The 23,191-nt window shown below is 50.1% G+C and overlaps 1 protein-coding gene and 1 non-coding gene across 9 annotated transcripts in view; one reads left to right on the top strand and one right to left on the bottom strand.

Annotated features, from left to right (window-relative positions):
- The window catches only part of RRM2 (ribonucleotide reductase regulatory subunit M2), a 38,868-nt gene extending 24,238 nt beyond the window's left edge, over positions 1–14,630 (top strand). For 3 of the 8 annotated variants that reach the window (XR_004428522.1, XR_004428521.1, XR_004428515.1), the window contains exons 14-16: positions 9,345–9,395; positions 10,802–11,891; positions 13,451–14,630. The gene's annotated coding sequence lies outside the window, so the exon portion shown is untranslated. Of the gene's footprint in view, positions 1–681; positions 2,109–2,683; positions 2,741–9,344; positions 9,396–10,801; positions 11,892–13,450 lie in introns of those variants that run through there. The other 5 variants (XR_004428516.1, XR_004428518.1, XR_004428517.1 and 2 more) reach the window with 5 other exon arrangements.
- Positions 10,803–10,933, bottom strand: LOC117063146. Its single transcript, XR_004428761.1, has one exon. It is a non-coding gene; the product is annotated as a small nucleolar RNA SNORA2/SNORA34 family (small nucleolar RNA).
- Positions 14,631–23,191: the final 8,561 nt, after the last annotated feature.

The following is a 23,191-nucleotide window of genomic DNA, read 5'->3' as shown; positions in this document are numbered from 1 at the left end:
TCAGCCTGCACTTGCTGTCAGTAAATGGTACGACATTGAGCACCAAGGGACGCAGCCAGCCCCTCGAGGGAAGTCCCAACTGCCCAGTGGGGGAAGGGCGGGGAGGCATGAAAACAATGACCCCACCGGCTGGCGGGGGTGACCGTGTTATGCCAAGTGTGTACCATGTAGCATGAGCACTGGGCCGGGAGCCCCCAAGGCTGCTGGGGAATCAGGGAGACACCAAAGAGGAGGTGGCCCTTCCCTTGAAGGGTGAAGGATCGATAGGAGTCTGTGGGAGAGTGGAAGCTGTTGGAGGGGAGGGAGGGAGGGAGGGAGGGAGGGAAGGAGGCCTGGAGAGAGGAGGGAGGCTCTTGCATTCTGGGCACGTATGGGAGCTCCTGGCAGAGTTTGCAGAACCCAGTGGCTCAGTGTGGTTGGAGTTGGCTGTGGACCAGGTGGGTGGGCAGAAAGGAGCCAGGTATGGAGGGGTTTTTAGTGCCATACTGAGGGGTCTGAAGTCCATCCTGAAAGTTGTAACTGGGGAGTGGCACGGTGGTGGGTTACAGTCATGTCATTCAAACTTCCTCAGATTCCCGTACATAGAGACCTAGTGTGCACACTCAGCCCAGGCTTGTGAACTGCAGTCGCCCTTGCCATGTGCAGCTCATTCTGGCGTGTTCTGTTCTGCTTCTATTCCAGCTCATTTGTTCTTCGAACAATGCTGTTTGCAATCCTCTGCATTGGCTTCCTGTCTCCCTGAATATTTTTGATCTGCAGTTAGAACAGCACTGGATTGGCAAAAAGGAGACTGAGGCGGGAACTCAGGCAGAGGCTGCTGTGAGTCCAGCTAGGACGAGACGCAGGTGCCAGACCGTGGGCCTGGGGCAGACCCGAGGGACTTCGCAGTGAAGACCCCACCTCAGCGGTCCCGGGCCCCAGGCCTCAAGAGACTTGGGGCAGCTTCCGAAGCAACAAGAGAGGTCCTGTCATCGTGAGGCATGCTGAGGATCCAGAAGCTGTGGTTTCATAACTCAGTCACTGTGTGCTGTCTGAAAGCCATTTCATTAAATGTCACATGGAATCAAAATAGAAATCACATCTCTGGGACAAAGCCCATTGAGTCAGGAGCCAGGGATTCTGAATTGGAACCAGAATAGCCTCCGAAGCTGGGTCTGTGGATCCAAGGCTGCCCCCACCGCCCTGGGTCTCACTCACATCTGAACTCCCCAGAGGGGGCAGGTGGTCCTGGAGCCTAGCCTACCTGCCGGGAGTCAGAGGTGGCCGCAGGGGAACCATGACAGCCCTCCTTCTCACACTCATCCTGGGCACCCTGCACCAGCGGAAGGGTTTACATGTACAATCACCCATCCCTTCTGGGGGGGAAGCATATCTTACGGATGGCGACCTTGAGGCTCAGGGAGGTTAAGGTGCCAGCCTGAGATCACACAGCCAGTGAGAGGCAGAGACAGGGCTCAAACTCCAAACGATGGCTCCAGAGCCCCCCCCTTTTCCATGCCCTGGGCTGCCTCTTTCCCCAGTGCACCTTGCTTTTGGGAACCAGATGACCAACGTGAGAGACATGAACTGATTCAATCAGAGTGTATGGGGAAGGGACTTAGAGATCTGGCATTTTTCAAGCTCCCTGGTAATTCTCACGTGCAGCTAGGGTGGGGCACCTCTGCTCTGGGGAATAGGGGAGGGGTATGAGCGGCCGTGTGTCTGCCCTCTGTCCCCACCTGCCACCTGCTGGTCCATCCATTCAGCCGTTGCATGGATAGGCTGTCTTCTGGGGACTGCTGGTCCCCTTGCACTGGGCAATGCTGAGTGTTCCCTCTGCCCCTCCCCCCAGTGTGTGCTCCTCCCTCTGCCCCTGCCGTGCAGGTGGGCCATGCTTGGAGGGGCGCAGGAGAGCTGAGATGGGTTGAGGATGGATCAGGCCTTGAGGGGGTGCCTGGTAAGCCCCGGGAAGGGTAGGGAGAGGAGAGGGCAGTGCAAGGACAGCGACCCCCAGCCTTGCCCCCGTTTTGAGCATGGGGAAACTGGAAAGTATACACAGGTAGTGAGGAAATGCCTGCATGTTCATTTTCTAATCCATTAATTTTCACTTTTTGTGTATTCTTTCTATCTACTTTTAAAGGTTTGTTTCTTTTCCAACTTCCTGCTTTAGATGTATAATTTAGTTTCTTTCTTTATTTTTATTTACTTATTTTTTCGAGATGGAGTCTTGCTCTGTCGACAGGCTGGAGTGCAGTGGCGTGATCTTGGCTCACTGCAACCTCTGCCTCCTGGGTTCAAGCGATTCTCCTGCCTCAACCTCCTGAGTAACTGGGACTACAGGTGTGCACCACCACGCCCAGCTAATTTTTGTATTTTTCGTAGACACGAGGTTTCACTATGTTGGCCAGGATGGTCTTGATGTCTTGACCTCGTGATCCATCCACCTCAGCCTCCCAAAGTGCTGGGATTATAGGCGTGAGCCACCGCACCCAGCTTAGTTTCTTTATTTAAAGATAAGAGTTTTTTGTTTTGTTTTGTTTTTGAGACAGAATCTCATTCTGTTGCCCAGGCAGGAGTGCAGTGGCACAGTCATAGCTCACTGCAGCCTCAACCTGGGCTCAAGTGATCCTCCCACCTCATCTGAGTAGCAGGAACTACAGGCGTGCACCACCATACCCAGCTAATTTTTGTGTTTTTTTTCTAGAGATGGGGTTTCGCCTTGTGCCCGGGCAACAAGCAAATCTGCCCACCTCAACCTTCCAAAGTACTGGGATTACAGGCGTGAGCCACACCGCCCGGCTAGAGGTAAGTTTCTCAAACTCCTCGGCTTAAACCATCCACCCACTTTGGCCTTCCGAAGTGCTGAGACTACAGGTGTGAGCCTTTGCACTCACCTTGAATTCCTTTTTCAACAGTATGTTTCCTACTAAAAGCACTTATGAAAAGTGTGTGTTTTCTTACCCCTTCTCCTTTTTTGCCATCTAATTTTACATTGTATTTCTTAGTGTTTGTCTTTAAAATATACTTATATCTCTATGCTATCTTTTTCTTATTCTTGCCCCCTCCCCCATAAGAAAGATAAAGAAATCAGAGACTTAGACCGGGCGTGATGGTTCCCGCCTGTAATCCCAGCACTTTGGGAGGCTGAGGCGGGTGGATCACTTGAGGTCAGGAGTTCGAGACCAGTCTGGCCAACATGGTGAAAACCCGTCTCTACTAAAAATACAAAGTTAGCCAGGCATGATGGTGGGCGCCTGTATGCTAAGCTACTACGGAGGCTGAGGCAGGAGAATCACTTGAACCTGGGAGGTGGAGGTTGCTGTGAGCCAAGATCGTGCCACTGCACTCCAGCCTGGGCAACAGAGTGAAACTCTGACTCAAAAAAAAAAAAAAAAAAAGAAATCGGATACTAACAACTCTCTCCTTCTTTCTTTCTTTTCTTCCCAATTTTTGTTTAATGTATCATTTCTAATTTCAGAGTTTATATTTATATATGTCCTTAATCCTCACTCACATTGGCCCTACAGGTAGAGGCACTGCTCACTGTCAGTTCCCTTGCTGAAGATTTCCTGTTTTTCTCTTGATTTGCTGAAATTCCTTCTCCAGTAGTTTCATCAAAAGGGACTAAATGAAAAAAAAATTATGGAGTTATTGCAAGTTCAAAAAGGTTTCTAGTCTTTGTGTTTGACAGCTTTCCAGGATATAAAATTCTTTTTTTTTTTGAGACGGAGTCTCGCTCTGTCGCCCGGGCTGGAGTGCAGTGGCCGGATCTCAGCTCACTGCAAGCTCCGCCTTCTGGGTTCACGACATGCTCCTGCCTCAGCCTCCCGAGTAGCTGGGACTATAGGCGCCCGCCACGTCGCCCGGCTAGTTTTTGTATTTTTTAGTAGAAACGGGGTTTCACCGTGTTAGCCAGGATGGTCTCGATCTCCTGACCTCGTGATCCTCCCGCCTCGGCCTCCCAAAGTGCTGGGATTACAGGCTTGAGCCACCGTGCCCGGCCGGATATAAAATTCTTAGACCACACTTTCTTTCCTTGAGACCTTGGCAGGCATCACTTCTGTCTCTAGAGTCAAATGTCATTGTGGGAAAGTCTGAGTCTAACTTCTATTTTGTTACCCTTTATGAATTAATGTTTTCACTTGACTGTTCAAAGTCTTTTCTAGTTAGCTTCTTCCCCCTTTCTTTTAAATTTTATGTCTAGTTACTTTCATAGAAATTACCCTGTTATTGACAGATTTTTGTCATTTTCCCCAAGACATGGTGTGCCCTTTCAGTTTGTAGATTTATCTTCTTTTATTTCAGGAAAATTTTCTTGAATGATATCTTTAAATATTTATGTTCCCTTATTTGAGTTTTCTATTCTGGGATATATGATGGGTCCTTTGCAGATCTTCCAAATCTGTAATTTTCTCTGTAATCTCTTTACACCGTTCATTTTCATTTCCTTTTGCTCACTTTCCTCAGTCTTGTTCTCAGTGTCTTGATTGTGTTTTGAGCAATATTTGATGCTCCTCTGCACAGCTTTCCATTTCGTCATGACTTTGAAGATGTGATGTTTTTCCTTCTTTCTCCAGTTCTGTCAGCTCCAGTTTCATGTTCCCCTGAGCTCTCATATCTGTTTTGTGTGCTTGCTTTCTGGAGATGATTGCTGTATTCATTTCTTTTTTTTTTTTTTTTTTTTTTTGAGATGGAGTCTTACTCTGTTGCTCGGGCTGGAGTGCAGTGGTGGGATCTGAGATCACTGGAACTCTGCCTCCTGGGATCAAGCGATTTTCCTGCCTCAGCCTCCCAAGTAGCTGGGATTATAGGCTTGCGCCACCACGCCCGGCTAATTTTGGTATTTTTAGTAGAGATGATGTTTTGCCATGTTGGCTAGGCTGGTCTTGAACTCCTGACCTCAGGTGATCAGCCTGCTTCAGCCTCCCAACGTGCTGGGATTATAGGTGTGAGCCACCGCGCCCAGCCCTGCTTTATTAATTTTTGTTGTTGTTTAATTTACAGCAAAAAGTTTGCTGGCAATTTTATCTGTTCTATGGCAACGTTTTTGCTAGTGAGTTTTCACTTGCCACTTGTTTTTCCTGTTCCTTTTCTCGTTTTTATTTTTTAATTCTTACAGTGTCTTCCTGTAGATGCTGCACTCTTTGCTTTTTTGTTTTTCATCTTTGGGCAAGGTGAGTTTTTCTTCAACTATCTATTTGCCAGAGGTTTGTGTGGGAGAAGAAGCGAGGACTTTCCCTACATCCAGTGCCATGTGCAGTTGTAGGGCTGCTCACGGGCAGTCTGGTGATTCCTCTTTATTGCCTGCAAGTGTGGCTTGTCTGTGTGATTGTCTGTGTCTGATCCGCTGCTTCTGCTTCTTGGTTCCAAGCTTACCTGTATCTCAAATGCGGCTGTCATGAGATCACGAGCCCCACTCCTGCTCGTGCAGATAAGGGACATTGGTTGGTGGGCAGTGTGATCCCTTCTCACAGCTTCTTCCGAAACATCTGTATGGTATTTCCTGCTCTGAACAACCCTCTGACTTGTTTCTAGTTTGGGTTTCATCTGTCTTCTGTTTTCATTGGAAATGGAGTTTAGCCAGGTATGGTGGCTCATGCCTGTAATCCCAGCACTTTCAGAGGACAAGCCAGGTGGATTGCTTTAGCCCAGGAGTTCGAGAGCAGTCTGGCCAACATGGTGAAACCCTGTCTCTACTAAAAACACAAAAATTAGCCGGGTGTGGTGGCGCATGCCTGTAATTGCAGCTACTGGGGAGGCTGAGACAGGACAATTGCTTGAACCCGGGAGGCAGAGGTTGCAGTGAGTCGAGATCGCGCCACTGCACTCCAGCCTGGCGACACAGCGAGACTCTGCCTCAGAAAAAAAGAAAAAAAGATGATGTTTGCATTTTGTTTCTCTTTGTTCTTGTTACTGTGGGATGATTTCTTTTTTTTTTTTCCAGCTTTATTTGTGTATAATTGACATACAATAAACTGCACCTATTGATTGTGTTATTAATAAGTTCTGACATATGTATACACCCATGCAACCGTCACGACCACCAGCCACTGGACATCCTGTCACTCTCCACAGCTTCCTCGTGCTGTTTCTTACCTCCACTCCCATTCTCAGATAAACTCTGACCTGCCTTCCATTGTTAGAGTTTTCATTTTCTCGAGTTTTATGTAAATAGAATCCTACAGTATTTTTTTTTTTTTTTGATGTGGTTTCTCTCACTTAGCATATATATATTTTTTTCTTTTGAAATGGAGTTTTGCTCTTGTTGCCCAGGCTAAAGTACAAGGGCCTGATCTCGGCTCACTGCAACCTCCGCCTCCTGGGTTCAAGCAACTCTCCTGCCTCAGCCTCCCGAATAACTGGGATTACAGGCGCCCGCTACCACACCGGACTAATTTTTTGTATTTTTAGTAGAGATGGGGTTTCACCATGTTGGCCAGGCTGGTCTCAAACCCCTGACCTCAGGTGATCCACTCACCTTGGCCTCCCAAAGTGCTGGGATTACAGGCATGAGCCACTGTGCCCGGCCTAGCATAATTATTTTGAAGTCCATCAGTTGTATATAACAGTGGTTCATTCCTTCTCATTGCTGTATTGCATTTCATTGTATGGCTATGCCATATTTATTCATCCATTCACCTGGTGATAGACATTGGGGCTGTTTCCAGCTTTTGGCTATGATGAATCAAGCCAACATGGCAGACTACATGTTGCCAGTCTCCATGTAGAAGTCTCTTTTGGACACTAGCTTTGATTCCTTTTTGATTCCTCCTTTTTTTTTTTTTTTGACAGAGTCTTGCTCTGTCGCCCAGGCTGGAGTGCAGTGGTGCAATCTCGGCTCACTGCCACCTCCGCCTCCCAGGTTCAAGCGATTCTCCTGCTTCAGCCTTCCAAGTAGCTGGGACTACAGGTGCCCACCACCATGCCCAGCTAATTTTTTTTTGTATTTGTAGTAGAGATGGGGTTTCACTATGATGGCCATGCTGGTCTCAAACTCCTGACCTCGTGATCTGCTTGCCTTGGCCTCCGAAAGTGCTGGGATTACAGGCGTGAGCCACCACACCTGGCCCCATTCCTGCTGAGTAAATGCATAGGAACAGAATGACTGGGTCACATAGTAGGTTTCACTTTTTAAGAAGTGACCAAACTGCTCTTCAAAGTGACCACACTGCTTTACATGCCTCTGAGCACATGAGAGCAACAAGAGTCCCAGTTGCTTCATACCCTTGCCAGCACTTGGCATGGCCAATCTTTTACATTTTAGTCCTCCGAGTGCGTGTCTAGTTTATGTCCTTGGGGTTTTCATGTACATTTCACCAATAACAAATGGCATGAGCCTTTTTTAATGTACTTATTTGTTATATGTACACCATCTTCGGTGAATTGTCCAAATCCTTTGCCCATTTTAAAATACCGAGTTGTGTTACATATTAGGTTATAACAGCTCTTTATTCTAGCTACATGTCTTTTATCAGATATATGACTTGTAAATATTTTCTCCAGTCTGTGCCCCTCTTTTTCATTTTATTCAGTGTCTTTTGAAAACGAAAAGACTTAATTTTTGTGAAGTCCAATTTACTGTTTTTTTAGTTTATGTTTTCTGTGTACTATTCTTTTTTTATTTTTAATTTATTAATTTTTATTTATTTATTTATTTTATTTTATTTTTGAGACAGTCTCGCTGTGTCACCCAGGTTCGAGTACAGTGGCACGATCTTGGCTCACTGCAAGCTCCGCCTCCCGGCTTCATGCCATTCTCCTGCCTCAGCCTCCCGAGTAGCTAGAACTGCCTCCCAAGTAGCTGGGACTACAGGCGCCTGCCACCACGCACGGCTAATTTTTTTTTTTTTTTTTTGAGACGGAGTCTTGCTCGTCGCCCAGGCTGGAGTACAGTGGCCGATCTCAGCTCACTGCAAGCTCCGCCTCCCGGGTTACGCCATTCTCCTGCCTCAGCCTCCCCAGTGCTGGGACTACAGGCGCCCGCCACCTCGCCCGGCTAGTTTTTTGTATTTTTAGTAGAGACGGGGTTTCACCGTGTTAGCCAGGATGGTCTCGATCTCCTGACCTCGTGATCCGCCCGTCTCGGCCTCCCAAGTGCTGGGATTACAGGCTTGAGCCACCGCGCCCGGCCTAATTTTTTATATTTTTAGTAGAGACGGGGTTTCACCGTGTTAGCCAGGATGGTCTCGATCTCCTGACCTCGTGATCCCCCCACCTTGGCCTCTCAAAGTGCTGGGATTACAGACGTGATCTACCATGCCCAGCTTAACTTTTTATTTTTTGAGACAGAGTCTTGCTCTGTCACCCAGGCTGGAGCGCAGTGGTGCGATCTTGGCTCACTGCAGCTTCGGCTTCCCAGGTTCAAGCAATTCTCCCGCCTCAGCCTCCCAAGTAGGTGGGATTACAGGCGCCTGCAAGCATGCGTGGTTAAGTTTTGCATTTTTAGTAGAGACTCCGTTTCACCATGTTGGCCAGGCTGGTCTCGAACTCTTCACCTCAGGTAATTCGCCTGCCTTAGCCTCCCAAAGTGCTGGGTTTCCAGGCGAGAGCCACCACACCTGGTCCCTGTGTACTATTCTTAAGAAATCTTTCCCTGTGGTGAAAAGGGAACCTTGGACACCGTTGGTGGGGGTGTCGATTGGTACAGCCATTATGGAAAGCAGTATGGAGGTTTCTAAATAAATAAAACAACAGAACTACCATATGACTGACCAAAGGAAATGATATCACCCCCTCGTGAAGATAGCTGCACTCCTGTGTGAATTGCAGCATTATTCACATTAGCCACGATTTGGAAACAACGTAGGTGTTGATGAATGAAGGGATCAAAGAGCCGGGCGCAGTGGCTCACACCTGTAATCCCAGCACTTTGGGAGGCCGAAGTGGGTGAATCACCTGAGGTCATGAGTTTGAGACCAGCCTAGCCAACATGGTGAAATCCTGTCTCTACTAAAAATACAAAAATTAGCCGGGTGTGCTGGCACACGCCTGTAGTCCCAGCTACTCAGGAGGCTGAGGAAGGAGAATCACTTGAACCCAGGAGGCAGAGGTTGCAGTGAGCCAAGATCGTGCCATTGCACTCCAGCGTGGGTAACAGAGTGGGGCCCTGTCTCCAAAAAAAGATCTCTTTCGACTCTATGATACAAAGATGTTTTCTTCTAGGTACTTCGTAGTTTTACATTTAGGTCTATGCTGCATTTTTAGTTAATTTTTGTATATGGTATGAGGTTGGAGATTGGGGCTTATTTTTCTATTCTCTTTGAGCCGGTTTCTGGGAGGAGAAGGAGGACCCACCAGCTCCTCTGCTGTGTCAAGCTATTATACAAGGCCCCATGGGCTGAGGTTTCTTTTTTTTTCTTTTCTAGGGAAAAAAGAGGAAAAGCCATCAGCAATACCAAGGGAAACCGTAAGCTAAGGTTGGCATAGTTCTCAGCAAGCCTCACAGCAATTCTCTCTTCCCTCCCTCACCCCTTGCCTACCTTTAATCCAAAAATGATTTTACCAGAATGTCCAACAAATAAGACAAGACCCAAAAGCACTGAGAACTTTTTCTTGCTGCCAAGTATAAAACACAGACCGGTATAGTGGCTTAAAAAAGCAAATTCCCAGGAAAATGTATAGAGATGGAAAATAGGACAGCACAATAGCAGGGACTGGGGAGGGGAGAAGGGAGTGGTGCTCTTGAACAGGTAGAGTTTCTGTTTGGCTGGTGGAAAAGTTCTGGAAAAGAAAGTGTTGATGGTTGCACAACATTGTGAATATTCGTAATACCATTGAATGACACACTTAACAATGGTTAAAACAGTAAATTGGGTTACCTATGTTTTACCACAGTTAAAGAGTATTTTTAAAAAAGCATATTCCCTCTGGGGTTAGTTAGCTGTAGTCAACACCTAAGTTCCCCAGTGATGAACTGAAGTATGGACCAATAATATGAATTAAAATTAAATATTGCCAGGCAGGCTGGGCACGGTGGCTCACGCCTGTAATCCCAGCACTTTGGGGATCCTAGGCAGGCAGATCACTTGAGGTCAGGAGTTCTAGACCAGCCTGGCCAACATAGGGAGACCTCGCCTCTACTAAAAAAAATACAAAAATTAGCTGGGTGTGGTGGCACACACCTGTAGCCCCAGCTACGTGGGAGGCTGAGGCAGGAGATTCACTTGAACCTGGTGGGTGGTGGTAGGGGTGGGGGGTGGGCACGCAGAGGTTGCAGTGAGCCCAGATGGCATCACCGCACTGCAGCCTGGGTAATAGAGTGAGACTCCAAAAAAAAAATTGCCAGGCAGTATGAGATTGCTTGGTCAATATCCTAAACAGTCACAAAGCAAGCAAGTGATCTTGAGAGGGGGGAAGGGAGGAGGTAGGAAGAAAGGAGGACCAAGTTCCTCTGAGTGGCTAATAAATATTATTTTGGTTAAGTCCCTATCTCCACAGAGTAAGTTCCTGATTCTTTTTTTTTTTTTTTGAGACTGAGTTTCACTCTTGTTGCCCAGGCTGGAGTGCTATGGCTTGATCTCAGCTCATGGCAACCTCCGCCTCCTGGGTTCAAGCGATTCTCCTGCCTCAGCCTCCCGAGTAGCTGGATTACAGGCGTGCGCCACCATGCCTGGCTAATTTTGTATTTTTAGTAGAGACAGGGTTTCTCCATGTTGGCCAGGCTGGTCTTCAACTCTCAACCTCAGGTGATCGGCCTGCCTCAGCCTCCCAAAGTGCTGGGATTACAGGTGCGAGCCACTGTGCCTGGCCTGTAAGTTCCTAATTCTTAAGCCTAACATAGTTAAATTGCTCTGTAAAAAAATTCAATGGCTTTATATTCAAGACCATGTTGCTTCCAACTGAATTGGCCACTCACACTGGGATACTGAGCAGCGAACAGACCACAAGGAAGACATCACTCTTGGATCCTGTTTGAAACCAACAGCTACAGCAAAACACTCAGGTGATCGGCCTGCCTCAGCCTCAGTCTTGATTCAGAGCCTAATGGAGTTTCTTTAATCAGCAAGTTTACATTCATGGAGTCTTGTGAAAATGATTAGATAGTTGCAGACAAATAAATAAGTATTTTGTACATCCGAGTATTATTGTTAATTTCCACCTGGCTACATGAGACTCCCTCCTCTGAGTTTTCTCTCTGTGCCCTTTTGCTGTGGACAGAAGGTACCCTGCTCATTCATCCATCCAGCTGGTGAGCCAGGGGGCAGCCCGGAGGGAGGAGTGGAGGGGACGTGGGCCTGGAATTAGACCGAGCTGGGTGTGTCCCCAGCTCTGGCCGCACTGCCAGGCCCTGGCTTCATTACTATGAAATGAGGGGTGGGGTGGGTATCTGGTCTCCCACTCCCCATTACTGAGGGGTTCTGGGTCTCTCCTCCACCCTCTGATTCCTTCCCCTCTTCTGTTCCAGTCCGGAATGCCTCCTTTCTGCCTAAATGCCTCTGATCTTCATTAGATCATCATCAGCTGCAGACCCATGATCATCATCAGCTGCAGCTGATCATCATCATCATCAGCTGCTCATCATCAGCTGCAGACTGGGCCTGACCTGGGAGACACCGGCCCTCCGCTTCCAGCGCTCTCCAGCTAGGATTTCCTGCAGAACAGTGGCAAAGAGTTCGCCCAGAGCTGCGTCCTCTCACTGGGAAGCAACGCTGAGTCAGGGTTACCTGGCTCCACTGTGCCCCTAGCGAGGTGAACTTGTACCATCTAATTCTCACAACAACATTGGTTCTCCTTTAAGGATAAGGAGGCTACCGCCCAAAGAGGTTGCGCACTGGGTGCACAGCCACTCAGGCCATCTTCCAGAGCGGGATGTCTGACTCCAGAGCCCGCCAGCCCACACTGCTCTCCTGAGGACTGGGTTTCTCTGGCCTGAGTCTGCCCGAGTCTACAGGAAGAACCCTGCTGGCACCCCGGTAAGCCCCTCTAGACCTTGGAGCTCTAACTACTCTCAGAGCTCACTTTTCAGTTAGCCTATAAGGCAGGGGTGTCCAGTCTTTTGGCTTTCTTTGGCCACATTGGAAGAAGAATTGGCTTATGTCACACATAAAATACAGTAACACTAATGATAGCTGATGAGCTAAAAACAGTGAAAAATCACAAACTCATAATGTTTTAAGAAAGTTTGTAAATTTGTGTTGGGCTGCATTCAAAGCCATTCTGGGCTACGGGTTGGACAAGCTTGCTGTAATGGATCAGAGATATCTACAGTCTTAAAGAAGAACAGCTCCCAGGCCTGTTAGACCTGTCAGGGCACTCACTGAATGCTGTGAGCAGGGGAACGGGCAGGCCTGGGCAGTGGGGTCCTCAGTGGGGGCCCAGCTGTGTCTCCATCATCTGGGGAGCTGGGAACAGCACACCAGGGTTTGTTTGCCTCCTGGGAAAGTTCTCACTTGCAGAAAGAGAGAACAGAGGCGCGAAAGCTAGGCCATGTTCATTATTCCTTCATTCCCTATTTATTGAGCTTTGACAACATATGAAGGACTGCTTGATTGATTGACTGATTGGGACAGCGTCTCACTCTGTCATTTAGGCGGGAGTGCAGTGGTGCAACCTCAGCTCACTGTAACTTCCGCCTCCTGGACTCAAGCCGTCCTCCTACCTCAGCCTCCTGAGTACCTGGGATTACAGGCCCACGCCACCACACCCAGCTACTTTTTGTATTTTTTGGCAGAGACAGGGTTTCGCTATGCTGCCAGGTTGGTCTTGAACAACCAGGCTCAAGTGATCCTCCTGCCTCCCCTTGGCCTCCCAAAGTGATGGGATTATAGGCTCCAGCCAGAGGAATGTTTCAGATGCTGGAATCAGTGGTAACGTGTTGGAGGAAGAGGGTTTCCGAGCTCAGTACATTTCTTATACTTGGATCTTCCCAAAGGTCCAGTGCAAGGGGCTTCAGTGGAAGAGAAGTGAAAAGGGAAGGGGCCATGTCTCTTGGCAGCAGGGACAAGGGATGTAGCCTGAACTTTAGCATCATGAAGGGTCAGGACAGCCCACACCATTGCAGGGAGCGGAAGAAGAGACCCACGTGGGGGCCAGGTGACAGCACTGTGCCTGGCACCTTGGAACACCCAGGGGCTTTATGACTCTGCCCGGAAAGAGGCCTGGGGTGGCAGATGAAGGGAGGACTGCATCTCTGGGAGAAAGTAGTCCAATGCTTGTCACAGCTCAGTTGCTCATTATTAATGAAAAAAATGGCTCCTGGTTTATACATCAGCCATGTAAACTTGGCTAATGTGAGTCTTCCTTGCAAGCTCCTATGTGTGCTAGTTCCGGCACGGCAGTGAGGTTTCTGAGTTGCATCAGCTGACAGGTAAATGCTGCCTGGGAGGCCTCTTGGAGGACAGCCAGCTGGCTTCAACCATCAGTAGCTCAGTAAGCAAAAGGTCATGTTCAGTTCAAGTGCAAAGATTGTGAAGCCCAGTGGTGAAAAGTCAGATGAATTCAAGTCACCTGAGCTTTTCTCCAACCTTTGCAGCCTGGACCAGGGCTAGGGTCATGATGTGAGCTGGCGAGAGAGAAGAAAGAATATCTACATTACATATCCAGGCTCTCTGCCCTATGTGCCAAAACCGAGTGCTGCTAGGGGCTGGTCCTTCCTTCATTCCAAACCGTGCTGCTTTTCCTGCGCTCTTTGAGGCCTCTGCTCAGGATGTTGACCTGAGCTCTGTGTGGGGCGGAGAGGTGAGCTGACCCAGTTCTTGTCCTTGAGGCCCTCAGGGTCTACAGGGGGCCGAAATGGGGCCAGAGAACCGAGCTGCCTGTGTGGGAGGGGGGTGAGTGTTGGTCCTGCCTGGCTCTTACCTGTCTGCACCTGCTGTCCTTGGTGTTTTTCTGTTCTGGAGGGTGGCTGCTGTGGGGCCAGCCTATGGCGGGGCCAGGTCTCTGCCAGCAGTCAGGTCCATGAAACAATCTGGTCAGTGGAGGGAAAAGGGTTTTGGAATCAGACACAAAATTTCCTCTCTCCCACTTCTGCGCTTTCCTTATCTAGGCAAGTTGCTGAACCTCTCTGAGCCTTAGTTTTCTCATCTGTAAAATGGGTTCTGAGAAACATATCTAGTGGAGCACCTGATGTCTGATTGCTTAATTCAGGATAACCCCTCTCCCACAAAGGGCACCCCCTCCACTCCATCTGCTTTGCTTCCCTGGTGGACAACCTGATTCAGAAACCTTTTTCTACCCATGGCAAAGGTCCAGGGTAGTGAGGTCTTGGGGGCTGAGTGAAGCCAGGGAGGTGAGTACTGGGACCTTCTGTTGTTTGCCTGATCCATAACCCAGGTCACATTACCATGACTGCCACATTACATTACACAGTTCTGGGTTACATTGTTGCTGGAAGTTTTGAGAGACTGCACAAAGAGCTAAATTAAATTAAAACAAAATTGCAATCACCGAGTTAATGACTGTGACAATACAAATAATTCACAACTAAATTAATGTAATATTAAATTTCATCATTATGCTAATAACCTTTGCACAGCAATACAAAAACAACTGTTTGGGGAGGAATGATGTATTACATGAGAGAACAGAGTTTTGGGGAAGTCTCAGACTGGGCACAGTAATCTCAGCACTTTGGGAGGCCAAGGTAGGAGAATTACTTGTGTGCAGGAGTTCGAGACCCATCTGGGTAATATAATGAGACCTAGTCTCTACAGTCTCTAATGTAATGAGACCTAGACTCGTTACCTAGTCTAATTAAAAATTAGCCAGGCATGGTGACTCGTGCCTCTAGTCCCAGCTACTGGGGAGGTGGAGATGGGAGGATCACTTGAGCCTGGGAGTTTGAAGCTACAGTAGCCATGATCGTATCATGTCACTCAGCTTGGGTGACAGAGTGAGACCCTGTCTCAAAAAAGAGGCCAGGCATGGTGGTGTGCACCTGTAATCCCAGCTACTCGGGAGGCTGAGGTGGGAGAATTGCTTGAACCCAGGAGGCGGAGGTTGCAGTGAGCTGAGATTGCGCCACTGCACTCTAGCCTGGGTGACAGAGCAAGACTCTGTCTCAAAAAAAAAAAAAAAGAAAAAAGTCTCAGAATTGCCTTCTGGGATCTGAAAAGGGAGAGGGAGGAGCTAAGATTTCTAAAGGGCCTACTGTGTGCCACAAGGCAAGGGTGACAGTCCTTGCCCTTGGGAAGCACTTGGCTCACATGGTGGGACAGCGGTATTTGCAGTGACTATAAAGTGAAGAGGCCTTGGGAGATGAGGATTATTAGGAGGGCTTCCTGGAGGCGGCGGCATTGAGTGAGCCTGGAAGGATGAGTAGGCTTGAGAAGGATTCAATGGGTCTTGTTCTGCTTCCTTGTCTCCCCCCACCCTTTGAAGCCAGCTGCAGTCTGGCCCTTGTCCCTTCTTTGTCCCCAAAATGCTCTTATCAAGTAGGCTTTGTGTTGCCAGACCCAAAAGTGGGTCCTCAGGGCCTCATCTCTCCTGACTCTCAGCAGCACATGCTCCTGGAAACTTCCACTGGCCTCTGGGACCCACCCTTCCTTGGTTTCCACCAGCATCACCAGCTCCCCTTCTTTGTTCCCTTTGCTGGGTCCTCTCCCCTCCCAAACTCCCATACCTCGGAGCTCGGCACCCCCGCCTTTCTGTGCTGCTGGCTCCCACCAGGCCCACCGATGATGCTGACATTCCTGGCTCTGTCCTGGCCCTCCTGGCTGCCACACTCAAGCGTCTCGTTATCTATGAAGCGCTCCCCTGGGATGTCTAAAAGACACTTTTTTCTTTTCTTTCTTTTTTTTTTTTTTGAGATGGACTCTCGCTATGTCACTCATGCTGGAGTGCAGTGGCATGATCTCAGCTCACTGCAACCTCTACCTCCTGGGTTCAAGTGATTCTGCCTCAGCCTCCTGAGAAGCTGGGATCACAGGTGCGTGCCACCACACCCAGCTAATTTTTGTATTTTTAGTAGGGTAGAGACAGGGTTTCACCATGTTGGCCAGGCTGGTCTCAAACTCCTGACCTCAGGTGATCCTCCTGCCTTGGCTTCCCAAAGTACTGGAATTACAGATGTGAGCCACTGTGCCCAGCTAATTTTTGTATTTTTTAGTAGAGATGGGGTTTCACCATGTTGGGCAGACTGGTCTTGAACTCCTGACCTCAGGTGATCTGCCTGCCTCTGCCTCCCAAAGTGCTGGGATTATAGGAGTGAGCCACTGCACATGGCCCTAATAGACATTTTAAAAAACTAAATATAACACTACAGAAAAACGCACACATCTTAAGAGCACAGCCTGATGCCTTTTCTCAAAGTGCATGCACTTGTGAAGTCAGCCCCTGATGGAGACAGAACATCATTAGCACCCAGGAAGCTCCTCCCGGCTCCTCCCAGTCCTGACCACACTAAGGCGCTACCATCTCCACTTCCATCCCCAGAGATGGCCCCTGCTCGGTCTGGTACTTTATGCAGACAAGATCAAGGATGGTACACTTCTTGGTGCCCTTTTTTGGCTTGACTCAACATTATGCTTGCGAGACTATCTTGCGGGTAGCTGTCATCTTTTTTGTTGCTGTAGAAGGTATTCCATTGTTTGACTATACTACAGTTTGTTCATTCTACCCCTGCTTGGCATTTGTGCATTTCATTTTAAAAACTATGAATGCTATTAGAGGCAACTAATGGCTCAGTTTTGCTCCTTCCTCTGCAAACCAACCCTGCCCATAGGAACTGAACTTGTGAATGGGCAGGTGACGTATTTGAGTGAGGACCTTCTATGGCGTAACCTGGTAGAATGTCTAATGTTGGAACCCCAGGCATCGCAGCTGGCCTATTTATTTTAAATAAATGAGTGCATGAATAAATGAAGAAATAAATGAATGAGTGAGAGGAGGGGTAAGTGACTAAATGAATGCATTTCTGGGAAGAGCATTATTGGGTGCTCACCTGTGTCAAACACAGCTGGTCATCTTCATAATTTCTGCCATATTTAATCCTTGCCACAATCCTTGCCACAAGGATGGTTACCTTGATTTTATGGTATGAAAAAAATAACAAGGCTCAGAGAATCCAGCTCCTTTGAGCTCTCCATTTCCCCAGGTACGAAATGGGTGTCAGGAGAGCTCAGCAGGTTGTTGAGTGGATGAGAGGGTGATACACACAAAGCTGTCAGCAGTCCTGGCACAGGAAAGCGCTCCCGAACTTCCTGCCCATCATTGTTCTGGTTTGTGCTCACGTGGCATGTAAGTGGCCTGGCCAGGATTTGAACCTATAGCCTTCCATCATCCCCCTGCACAACTCCTGCCACCCCATGCTGCCTGCCTCTGGGAGATGAGGTGAGCAAAGGGATCTTGGCCATGTCTTTCCAGCCGTGGCACTCAGTGCAGAGGGTGAGGGTCCCTGAGCCACCTCTTCTCCCTGCCCTAACTCGGGACTGTGATGAAGCAGCTCTATTGGATGCAGCAGCTCTGACTCTGGTGCTCTTCCTCCCCTCACCTTCTTTACCCAGAGGATGAGGTTGGAATACAATTGCAGTGTCTGTGCTCACTAATTTCATTTTCTGTGTCTGGAGTAATAGGGGCCCTTGAACTCATTATGCTCATTTGAATTCCAGTACTAAGCAGCCGAGCGTGAGACTGGCATGGGGGCCAGGACTGTGCTCTGAGGAAGGCCTGGCTGCCCCAGCTGGGGAACGGCTGGGCACTTCCGAGGAGCGGCCTCCTCTGCTGGGAGCTCGGGGTCAGTCAGCTAGTCAGCTAGTCAGCTATGACCAGGCAGAAGCTGACACTGACCTGACCCAACCTGGACAGGCCTAGGAGAGCTTGTCCTCAGACCTTCACCTTGGAGACCCAAGTAGTAGTGAGAACAGTGCTGCGGGGGCCGGTCCAGACCATCGGTCCTTTGGATGTCTTCTTCCATAAATGAGTCGTTTACATCACACTTTCTTGCCAAGAGATGGAAGTCAGTTTCCAATGGGGACCAAATTGGCCCTAATTTTTGTTCACATCTGCTACGGAGAGGTGAGGTGGGGGAGGTAACGTTCTCAAAGGGGGCTGTATCCCTAAATGAGACAAGAACACTCCTTCGTGGGTGGAAATGTCCTCAGCCCAAAGGCTTGAGTGGTTGAAGGGCTGCAAACAGTAGCCACCAGGTGCCGCAGGTACCCAGATGATGAGCAAAGCCCCGGACGGATCCCAGAAGGCCACGCCAGCATTTCCCCCTGACTGGTTCTCGCCCTCAGCCTGGGAATGTTGCTGAGTCTTCGGTTCTTCCAGAGCCCCGTCTTTTGGCTGCCGGTCTTTGCATAGTGTCCGCTCGTGTGTCTAATTCTCAGGAGACTGAGGTCTGGCCTAGGCGGGTCTCTCCTACTCAGTTCCATGCACTGGATTTGACCCCTGGTCCCAGATCAGACACAGGGTCTTTCCACCAGGCCCTCACAGAAGGTGGAGCTCTGAGTGGTGTTTTTCAAACAGGATTTTAATAGTGCAACAAGAAAAGAAAGGCTCCAGGATGACTGAGGTTTAGGCGTCACTGGGTTGAAACAGTTAAAGAGGCTTCCTTCCTGCAGGACTGCTCAGAGCCTTTATTGACTGCTGTATTGTGTGTTCACACACACAGAGATGGAGACCAGGGCTTTTCTCCAACACTCAGATCTTTGTTTCCCAGGAGCCTCTCCAGGGAGAAGAGCCCAGCGTTTCAGAAATGCTGGCTTGAAGGAGCCCTGGGAGCCTGCCCCCGTTTTTCCGTAGCCTCACGGTTGTGCTTTCTGCTGGTAAGGGAGGTGGCTGGAGGTGGGAAGCGCCCAGGAGGCCCAGCTCTTCTCCTTGAGGACACAGCTCTGCTCTTACCCTTTGTGCTCAGTGCGTCCCCAGGGCCCCTGGGGGAAAGTCCAGCCCCCTCTCCCTGGCCCTCCAGGCCCTCTGTGATGAGTTTCTTCCCCGCTCTTGTGTGATTTCCTGTGTGCCCCTACATCCTCCCGGGCAAACCAGGGGGTTCCTGCTCTTACAGGCTGCTGTCTTCTGCTCATGCTGGGCTCTGCCTGGATGTCCTTCCCTACGCCTTGCACATAGTTCAGGTTTCACCTGAGCTGCACCCCTTTCCAGGAAGCCTTCCTGATTGCCCTCTGCTATCTTTTCATTTCGCTGCTCCCCAGCATTTTGTATCAAACCCAAACGCCTTCTGAGCTGACAGCATCTCACTCCCTGACAAGATGTGGGCTCCTGGGGAGCGGTGCCAAAGTCTGATTAATCCCAGGGTCCCCACCGCCTGCACGGAGTGGTGCTGAGTGGATACTCTAGGAAACCCAAGAGCTTCACCTCGGGCTTGCCCATCGGGCCCTGCAGCTTTGAGCAGATCTACTGAAGGTGCCTACTGTGTGGAACCCAGCAAGGAGAGCCATGCAGGCAGGGGAGAGGAGACTGACATGGGCAGGGGCTCCTCCCTAGGGCTGCTTGGATTTGAGGCGGTTCCCTCATGCCCAGCTCCTCTCCTTCCTTCTCGTATTCACCATAGAGGTTTGGGTCCCCTCTGCCCCTCTGCCCTCTGCACCACCTGTGCAGACCATCCCTACCTGCCAGACCAGTCTCAGGGCATCTGATGGCTTCCCTGCCTGCTCTGCCCACATCTCAGCTCAAACCCCTGGACGTCAGGATACTGTACCATGCAGCCCATTGCATTTTCAGTCTTTCCTGGAACCTTGCCCCCACCAGGCAAGCTGGCTGCTCTCTTGGGACGCCAGAACCTTCCTGGCCACCTCTGTCTGCCCCATTGCCTGTGCCCCTGCAGTGCTCCCACCAGTCTTTCTGAAGCTGGCCTGCCCTGAGACCCCCAGCCCCACCACTCCGTGGAATAGTTTCCTAGCTGGTCGCTCCGTCCTTCTGAGCCTCCCTCTTTGGGGCTGCAGGAAGCATGGTCTGGGCCACACAGCACTGAGCTCCACCCTGTCCCAGGCCGGTAGTTCTTTTGTTGTTGTTGATTTTTGACACAGGGTCTCGCTATGTGGCCCAGGCTGGAGAGTGCATGATCTTGGCTCACTGCAACCTCTGCCTCCCAGGCTCGAGCAATCCTCCCACCTCAGCTTCCCAAGTATCTGGGACCACAGACATGCACTACCATACCTGACTAAATTTTTGTATTTTTGGTAGAGACAGGGTTTCCTCATGTTGCCCAGGCTGGTCTTGAACTCCTGAACTTAAGTGATCCACTTGCCTCAGCCTCCCAAAGTGCTACAATTACAGGCATGAGCCACCGCGCCCGGCCTGGTGGTTCTTTATTAGCACGGGTCCAAGACTTTGACTTCTCTATCACAGGGCAGATATGGATGTGTGTGTCATGACCTCCACCACCCGTGTGCATGAGGGGCACAGCCTCCTGCAGGTGTGCCATGAAGCAACCTGGACAGAAATCTCCCCAGCCCAGTGGGAGGCCAGCCTCATCTCCATTCTACAGATGAGAAAAATACATACACTATTTAGAAACTCTTCTATCCAACACAGCCACACACACACTCATATACACACACACATGCTCACTCATTCACACACACATACACATGCACACACATTCACACACACACACGCACATTTACACCACGCTTTAGTTCAAGGGAAATGAACTCACAGGACTCCAATTTCCTGATGCCATGGGAAGAACAACGGGCATTCCGGTCATGTTTTACGTAGGAAGCTGATTCAGAGAGGCTGAGGGGCATCCCTAACGTCACACAGCTAAGAGGCAAGGCTGAGGTTTGCACTTCCACCGCCTGACTTGGAAGCCCAATGAGGCGCTCAAATTAAAATTAGAAACCTTTTCCTGTTGTCCAGGCAGAAAACGAGGAGAGGGGAGAGGACAGCCTCTAGGGCGGGAACAGAGCGCAGCCACTGGGCAGCCGGGGAACTGAGACTCGCGCCTGGCTGCAGACTTCCCTTTTTAGGCCCTTCCGGCACCATCTGCTCCGGACCCCATGGTTCCCACTCGCCGCCGCCCAGTGTGAGTGGTGCCATGTCAATAGCGATGCACCTGCTGTTTAGTGGGAAGAGAGGTGCCAAGAGGGAGGAGGTAGGGCACAGCCGAGCTGCCAGGCCAGGCACAACTTCTTGATGAATACAGTGGTATGGAGCCTCCCGTCGCTCCTGTCGATTCACTCAGTCAATCAAAACGCTGCCGCAGCGGGCTTTGGGATGTGGCGTTGCAATGTGTGTGGGCGTGTGCAGGGCGGTTGCTGATATTAGTCATGAGTGCCGGCCCAGAAATCAGAGACGGGGATGAGTCTCAGCTCTGCCATTTCTTGGCTGTGTGACGTCTGCACCTTGATTTCTCCACATGGAGATAGAGAACCTCTTCCTTCTCTGTCCCCAGAAAAAGTGCTGGCCACACTCTCCTTGGCCTGTCAACAGCGATGCACCCGCTGTTTAGTGGAAAGCCATCTTCTTTCATGCGGTCAAAGTCCCCACTTTTTTCTGGGCAGGATGACTGTGCACCGTGAGTCAGCCTTAGGGTCAGGGCCAGGAAGACATCAGCTCCTCGCCCCCCCGTCCCCCCCTTTTCCCCCCATCCCCCTCTCCCCAAGGCCTGGGGAGTCACAGGCTCTGCCTGATATTGCTGTGTGGCCTTGGGCAGGGTGTTTACCCTCTCTGGGCCTCAGGCACTCCATCATGAGAATAAGGCCATTGCACTTGCTATTCAGATGGGTCCACCCGTACCAGCCATCCATGACAGGGGTTCTTGAGGTAGAGACACATGGCCTGCAGGGGCAGGGGCCTCTCGGGGCATGGCTGTCCCACCACAGATTGCAGGAGAAGCCCTAGCCTGGCTGGCTGCTTCCAAGAATAGAGCAGACAGGGTCTGTGCGGGCCGCCAGCGGGCCGCTCCTGCAGGCAGGGCCCCGGGTCCTGAGCTCATCAGTGAAGCAGGTAATTATGTGTGTGCTTTGTTCCTGCACAGAGGCGCTCTCAGAGAACTTCCGAGAGGCTCTGCTTCCTTGCTGATTTGATTTTTTCAGAACTGGAGTGTGAAAGTCAAGCTGAACCTGCCTAATTGTGCCTGCGAAGGCTATTCAGAGAGACTGCTCTTGGAAAGAAATCAGGACAATTAGCTCTTGGCTGCAGGGAGAGGGGGAGCCAGAGCATGATGGTGAATGTCAGCCTGTTCCTGGGAGAACCAAAGGGCAGAACTGGGCAGAGTGGGGAAAAGCGGAGGGGGCGTCTGCAGCTGCCTCTGGGGGCTGGGGCCGAACCCACCACCTGCGCCGGGCACCAAGCTCCATGCGTGGGTGTGGGGCAGCCAGGCTCGGAGCAGAGGCCAGGTTGGACAGCAAGCTCAGGGCCACTCCCCTCAGTCCGGTGAGGGTTGGTTGTGTGACCTTGGGCAAGTCACATAGCCCTCTCGGACTCAGTTTCCCCGGGTTGCAAAATGAGTGCTGTGCAGAATGAGCAGATGGAGCCCACTCATCCCAGGCGGCGGCGGGTGGGAACCGTGGGGTCCGGAGCAGATGGTGCCGGAAGGGCCTGAAGAGGGAGGTCTGCAACCAGGCGTGAGCCTCGGTTCCCCGGCTGCCCAGTAGCCGCGCTCTGTCCCCGCCCTAGAGGCTGTCCTCTCCCCTCTCCTCGTTTTCTGCCTGGACAACAGGAAAAGATTTCTAATTTTAATTTGAGCGCCTCATTGGGCTTCCAAGTCAGAGCGGTGGAAGTGCAAACCTCAGCCTTGCCTCTTAGCTGTGTGACGTTAGGGATGTTCCTCAGCCTCTCTGAATCAGCTTCCTATGAAAAACATGACCGGAATGCCCGTTGTTCTTCCCATGGCATCAGGAAATTAGAGTTCTGTGAGTTTATTTCCCTCAAAGCGTGCATGTGCATGTGTGCGCACGTGTGTGTGTGAATGTGTGTGTGTATGAGTGTGAGTATGTGTGAGTGCATGAGGAGCTTGTGTGTGAGTGTGCATATGAGTGTGTGGGGGGCTGTGTTGGATAGAAGTGTTTCTAAACAGTGTATGTGTTTTTCAACCTTTTTTGAATGGAGTCCAGGGTGTATTTCCCAAATTCTTTTTATATTATTTTAAAGAGAGGCAGCAGAGTGTTATGACAGAGGACCAGCTATGGAGCTGGCCTGAGTCTGTATCTGGGCTCCACCTCACCAGCTGTGTGTGAAATCACTTTGTTCCTGTTTTCTTATTTGCAAGTAGAGATCATATCATCTGTCCACATCTCTGCCTAGGTGTGTGGATGACTTAACAGACTCGGAAGCCTCAGGACAAGGACTGGCAGTAAGTGCTCAATACATTTTA

Source organism: Trachypithecus francoisi, unplaced genomic scaffold (genome assembly GCF_009764315.1).
Source record: "Trachypithecus francoisi isolate TF-2019V2 unplaced genomic scaffold, Tfra_2.0 Lachesis_group17, whole genome shotgun sequence".
NCBI classification, from domain to species: domain Eukaryota; kingdom Metazoa; phylum Chordata; class Mammalia; order Primates; family Cercopithecidae; genus Trachypithecus; species Trachypithecus francoisi.
This window is presented reverse-complemented; position numbering and strand designations above follow the sequence as displayed.